The 6,855-nt window shown below is 34.4% G+C and overlaps 1 protein-coding gene across 1 annotated transcript in view; it reads right to left on the reverse strand.

Annotated features, from left to right (window-relative positions):
- LOC123006656 (zinc finger protein basonuclin-2-like) overlaps positions 1-6,482 on the reverse strand; it is a 108,282-nt gene extending 101,800 nt beyond the window's left edge. Inside the window, exon 1 of the mRNA XM_044401301.1 lies at positions 6,214-6,482. The gene's annotated coding sequence lies outside the window, so the exon portion shown is untranslated. The remainder of the gene's footprint in view (positions 1-6,213) is intronic.
- Between the last annotated feature and the right edge of the window lie 373 nt (positions 6,483-6,855).

The raw sequence follows: 6,855 nt of genomic DNA on the forward strand, positions 1-6,855 counted from the left end.
ATATATTTCTTGACATTTTTGGATGTAGTTTTTAATTTCAATGTTTGTAAGCTAAACTTTTATTGGTCGATTAGTGTTGAAATATGTTGTACATAWTTTTTTTAATATATTTTACAAAAATTAAGACAGTTAAACAAAACAAATTTACTATTTGCGAAAAAAGAGTACCTACAAACTCTAAGGATATAACATTTTTTAGTGTATTGTTTTAATAAAGATAAAAAATTYGGAATTATGTTAAAAGCTAGTAGTACCAAAATGTCAGAAGCTGTCAAATGTCAAAAACAGACGGAGGTCATGTCGTGTTCTAGATTCATACTACCCGCACCAGCAAATAAAAAAATTGACTGTAGATTCCAATATTAGCGAAAATTATTCTTGTCGTTATCTCGTAAAGAGCAGAATCCGAGTAATGAAAAATAAACTCTAAACGTTCTAGTTTCATACTATAAAGACAGTTTTTTGGGAGATATTGAGCGATTTTTGTAATTCACTTTCAATTTTCTTTTTTAAATTTGTATCAATTGATTGAAACCTTAATTATTTTAACTTAACTAATCTTAATAAGGTTCACTTGTTTCCCAATAAAAGAATTTTGTAATTGGAGACACCCTCACAAACTTAAATAAAAATTTCAAATAAACATGTTTTGCTTATTTCACTTAAAATTCTTTGATTTGATAAAATAAGGACAAGAAAGACAAATTTAATTATTAGAAAATAGATCCTATGTCTGATTCGTTCCACTGTGCGACATCCGCACATCTACAACATCTCAATCTTGAGGTCCAAATTTACGATTATTCTATCAAATTCAAATTCAATTTGTTTTTTACCTTACTTGCTTGGCATTTATAGGACCTGTCTATTATGTTGAATGAATATGTTATAAAGAATAATAATGATCTCTCCGCATGACGCCTATTGCTAATAATTAGAGTCAATTAGTCAGCCCATTTTAAGGAATTTCTACGACCAGACCTAATTTGTTATACACACCCAGTAAGCTTTAAGGTAAACCAAACAATTGAATGCTCCTCCCTTTTACTATCACGTTATTACAAACGCAATAAGGCTAATTTGAAAAATTCTATCAAAGAGCATCTGGAGAAGGGCAATAGAGTTTTGAATGTAATTGATTGGCAAGACAGTGTTGATTTTTGTGCAGAAGTTGGCCTGAGGGCAGCCTTGGTTATTATAATGCTTCACTTGAGCATCACCATTTGCATATTAAAACAGTATTTTAATGTAAGTTACACCGATGATTTATTGACGGGCGCTATTTAATCAACCTCTATTTAGGCACGTTTAATGCTAATTCACTTAAATTTATTACCTTTGAAATTGGCGATTATCGCACGTCGCTTTACCCAGCTTTGTTATTTATAGTACTTTCATGACCATGTTTTGTAAAGTGCGCAATAAAGAATTTGGGAAAAACTTGGAACCGAAGAAAACCAGAGAAGAGATGGTCTCCGGTCTTGATTTATACAGAACCGGTTTTCGAAACCGGTTCGACTCCGAACCGGTTCCGGAAGTCGCAACTCACGCAAGTGATATGACAGTGACGTCACGTCAAGTGAACAAAATCGGCTTTCTCGATCGAACTTACCATTCTAAGGGGGCGGCACGGGCTGCATGGGTAGCAAGCGTACGTGTGACCGCTCGACGCTGATGCAGGGCACTGAAGGGGTCAAGGTTCGCCTGGACGCCGGGCGTGTCACAGCGTCGCGACGGCCTATGGTCCCATTGGCGGCACGCTTGCGCAACCAAAGGGACAAGTGACAGTCCTTCTCACAGTGACAATTCTATTAAGCTCCGCCCTTATGCGCTAAACCGTCCAAACGTGCACTTTAAATTTTAAATCCGCGCTTTGTCGACACGATCCTGGACGAGGCCAAAGAGGAGGAGGACCAGCAGGGATTAACGGACAACCCAAAAATACCCAACGCTACCGAACACTAATGGCCACACATTCAAGAGGCTATTTATTACTCCAGTTAGACGAGACACTCCACGAACACGTCAAATTTCATTTTGCAATTAAATTTGCACTATTTTACTCCTCTTCAAACAAGACTAAAATTCCTCAAATACACCAACTGAACACTGAACTAGAAATGTAATTTTATGAAACTACCTATTTAATCAGAGGCGTCCTAAACGGTAAAACGAATTTGATTTTTAATTTTTATGCTGTTTATGGTCTCTCACATAAATTTTAAAACTGATTTTACTGAAAATCGGTAAGTTGTATCGGAAAAATCCAAAAGACCTTTTTTATAAAAATCTATGAAATTTAGAATTTTGTTGCTGAAAGTGGCAAGAAACTACAGGCAAAATAGATAGAGTACTTTTTACTCTCAGTTTAGGAAGCCCCTAATTAAAGGGTGTATAAAAATTACCTATCATCTGTACCAAATTTTGATTTTTTTAAATGGTTTCGGAAATGTAGAAATGTAGGAAGACCCCAGTATAATTTTAAAAGTATTAAAAATTTTATTTTTTGTTTGTTAATTTGCATTTTTTTATGTTTGCTTTTTTTGGTTTTTACTACCCCTTCATTCCCTCTTCATAGACCAACAAGAACCCCCGCCCGAAAAAGATTCTTGCTTACGGCCCTGAATACAAAACTTTACAAAGCTGCTGATGTCTATTTTAATTTTCTAGTTTGAATTCAAATATTTTATTATGCCAAATTTATCCGTTTGTGTGTTATTTCATTAAAATACTAGGATTAATAAAATTCTTTTTGCTAGTATCAGTTTTTTATTTTTCACTTTGTACAAAAAAAACAGAATTTTCTTACAACTTTGCAACAAAAATACATTTCTCTGAGTTAGGTAGGTACATGTCAAAAATAAATCTACAGTGATTTTTTTTAAATATAACTAAAACTCAATTCGCCATAATTGTCAAAATCAAAATTACTATAATTCAATTACACAGGATGGTCAAAAAGTCTGGAAACGATTTTATTCTGGCGAAACTATAAATTTTTTGGAAAATAAATTTATAGGTGTGTAATGGCTATAAAAATGCTATCCAAAAAAAAATTGAATGTTTATTAATTATTTATACTTATACGAGATAAATATAGTAACAATCTTTTTTAAATGGAAACCTACCACAATTTTTTTAGACAACGAACTTCTAAGAAGAACTGTTGCTGTGCAAATTTTTTTGTAAACCTCGTCACTCTTTTGTTAAAAAAATTTTTGACTTACAAGAATTAAAGAATTTTTTTGAGTAAACTACCTACGAGTTTTTTTGGAAATAAATTAATACATGTTTAAAGGTTGTAAAAACTTTTGAGATTACCATACCAAAATTTTTTTTCTTAAATAAAAACGGTTTTTTGTCAGTTTTCGTCAAAACATGTATTCGAAAATAATAATTTTATAATAATAATTGTATTTTGTCGTCGATCTTAAGAAAATTTGAGGGGCAGACTGATTCAGCAATTTTTAAATACACAATATTTTTTTTCTATAGAGTATTTTAAATTTAAATGGTGAAAAATAATAAAACAAAATTGAGAAAATATTGTTTATTGCAAGAATTTTTCCAACGTTGTATTTTATTTGAATCTTTATCTTCCCTGAACCACTGTATATCGTATATCTTTAATTCATTTTACATAATTATATCTAATACATACTTGCGTTACAATTTTATTAAGCTTCTTTAACAAAGTTTTGCACAATACGTCAAAATTTTTTGTGTACTTTATAGACATACCAACATACACAATGTGTACAGAAAAATCTTTGTCTTGGTAATAAAATTGATTTAGGTTTTTTACATTTAACGTATACAAGCTGATTAAGTGTCACTGTCAAATATGTATAATTATTTTCAAAAACCTTTTGACACTTTAAATATCTAAACTCTACAGATTCCAAGTAAAATAGCTTCATCTTAGCTAAATCACCTTTTACATTACTTCTTTTGTTGTTAAAATGGAAAGTACGATATTGGTTTTTAAGTTAGTTAACTTGTGTTAATTACAGGGTGATTCGGAAAAGATGATCTTTCGAAATCTGTTGATCTTTGTATCTCTATCGACCTGTAATTACTGCAATTTGTCAGGTTTCATTAATTAAAATTTAATACAAAACAATCACGGTAATATTAGCTGAATCATCTTATATATCACAAATAAATCTACACAAACATAACTCGATTGACTGAAATAATTGTAATTAAGAGTACAGGGTGATTCTTTATAATGGCTTTTAGGTATATGCCTTTTTTCTTCAAATTATTCATTTGGAAATAATATTTCTGGTGTTTAATTTCTGTATTTTGTCGTCGATCTTGACAGTTTTTTTGCGATTGTATTGACTTTTGCGTTTTGGTAGTGGTGGTTGAGAGAGCAAATGAATCAAGACACAAAGAAAGCAAAAATTCCTAGTTTCAGTGCTTTTCATACAGTCCGGCTGAACTCTGAATCGATATCAGGAAGAGACGTTGCTCCATCTCTGTCTTATCTCCGGTGAGCCGTCTTGATAAGATCGCAAAAATCGAAATTCGTGAGAAAAATGGCGACGGAAATATTCCCCACTACTTTAAGAGGGCTGTCACCCGGTAGAATGTCTCGCTGCGATGTAAATACGAACCTCTGATAAATCGAATCAGTTAAGAATGCCACTAGGGGGCAGGTTGTAGTGGGTAGCAGAGGCGTAGCTGCAGGTGACATTTAACGACCGCCCCGCGCAAGCGCCCACAGGAGTGGTGACATCCCCTCCTTCGCGGTGACAACGCGACAGGCGTACCCACCTGTGCTATTGGTCCCAATGTCATCCAATGCTATCGACTACACTCTTTTACACAACGCTCTTATACCAGGTGAGTCTAATTATCCATCTGACAACCGGACTAAATAAAAAATTCTAACATATATTACAATTACAATTTACATAAACGGAAGTTGTTCAAATCTAGCCAGCTGGGAAGCACGCCGAAACATTTTTTGTGATTGTGATAAAATTACAAATTACACAAATTGAATAAAATGTTTTATATAGGAATTTCAATGTTTTTAATTGAACAGTAGTAGCTAATAGATTATTCACATGCTAAAAGCTAAAGTATGTTAAATATTTGTGTTATTTAGTAAAATATTGCCGATTTTGGGCAAATTGAAACGGTAAAACTTAAATAAATACATCAACTACCGTTTAATAACCTTGATCGTGTCAATATGTGTGCAAAAGTTTGAATGAAGCAAGCGTGACATAAAATTGGCGTAATGTGGGGCCTACCCTCGCTCTAAATCTAGGTCAGTAACTTCCCCTACACCGATGTAATACATGTTTAACCCAGTTTAGGGGTTGGATGTGAAAGAATCATATCGTATAATTTTGTAAAACAGAAATAAAAATTGGAATTGAGTTGTCTGGTGATTATTTGTATATTTAATAAGAGTGTAGGGAAGAAAGGGTTTAAATTGTTATAAATAATCGTTTATGGGAGCAATTGGTGTTTTAGCCCTTAATTATGGTGAGATGTTGAATAAAGGAATAAATTGTGGAAAGAGTCGATCGTTATCGTGGTTGTTTTATTGCGTTGTCGTGACATGACGCCGGTGAAATACACATTACAGCGCCACCTCCTACAAAGACACGGAAACAGGGTTTAAAAACCCTAATAATTGCAGCAGGGGTCGCTGCTGGACATACTCCACCGCTAATTAAGTGACGAGTTTTTTTCTAAGAGAATGCCGGCTCGTCCAGTGAGTGTTATTTATGCTTATTAATAGTTAAACGTGTTTTTTGATTAATTAATTATATTAAGTAACGAGTTAAGTGTTTGTTTACATCAATTCTTACTTTATGTCGTAGTTGTCACATAAATTTATGACCGTTGAGAAGGAAGGAATTTTGTTGATTAACCTCGAAAATTACCTGAACGGTGGTAGCGAGTAGCGACTGATGTCATCGCATCGAATTAATGACTTTAATAAAATCGGGCATTGGTAATTGAGAATGAATTTTTTTATTGGTGCTTAACCTTAAAAGCGGTGACAGTGAATTTTTATGGCGTAATCTGAGATAGCTGAAATGACGAAAATTCCGCTCTTGGTAAAATATGCAGTTTACACGAAACGCTTTTTACAACATTCTAGCGTAATGACGTAAGGACGTAATGTAGTAATCTGTCACTAAGTCGGTGATGCGCGCGCAACAAAAACAATCAAACGTGTATTACCTGTACAGAGACATGTGCGGGAAAATTTGACGACTTTATCACTCACGCGAGAGAATTCGACCGTCTCTAGCACTGTTACAGTTCTGTGAGCATGTTAAGTGATGGTAGGTCGGTTGAGCACTAGTTTTGTGAATTTTTCGAGGTGGGCGTCAAGTGCGCTCCGTAATTGTGATGCGTGCGCGGAGGAAGTTGCTGCTGCTGTTGCTGCTGCAACCAGTGACGACTGACAGGATGTTGTTGCCGCGGCAGTCCAACTACCACTGAGGCAGCGGTTTGTCGCACTGTCACAAGAGGCGTGTGAGCTTTCACTTGTCATTGCGCACCATATCACATGGGCCGGCATCACATCACTGATGCGCTCGTTGTCAAAGACTCGCCCGCAGGTGATGCAAATACGCTTATCGGACACATTCTCCCACGCTACTCATTTGATATTACTGGACTTGACCCCTGTATATAACAATAAAAAGTAAAAGATTTGTTGCGACACCCCGTATAAATTAACTGGTGTCACTGACGTTTGGTTCAATTGTAAATTATTGGTACAAACGGCAATAAAATCGATTTATTGCGCGTTACCTTTAAAGTACAAGATTTAGTACATAAATATTTCTTTGGACATTTGTGCATAGGTTATAAAAC

The sequence above is a fragment of the Tribolium madens genome, unplaced genomic scaffold (assembly GCF_015345945.1).
Source record: "Tribolium madens isolate multiple individuals breed KSU strain unplaced genomic scaffold, Tmad_KSU_1.1 Scaffold_2;HRSCAF=44;Tcas5.2_LGX, whole genome shotgun sequence".
In the NCBI taxonomy this organism is placed as follows: domain Eukaryota; kingdom Metazoa; phylum Arthropoda; class Insecta; order Coleoptera; family Tenebrionidae; genus Tribolium; species Tribolium madens.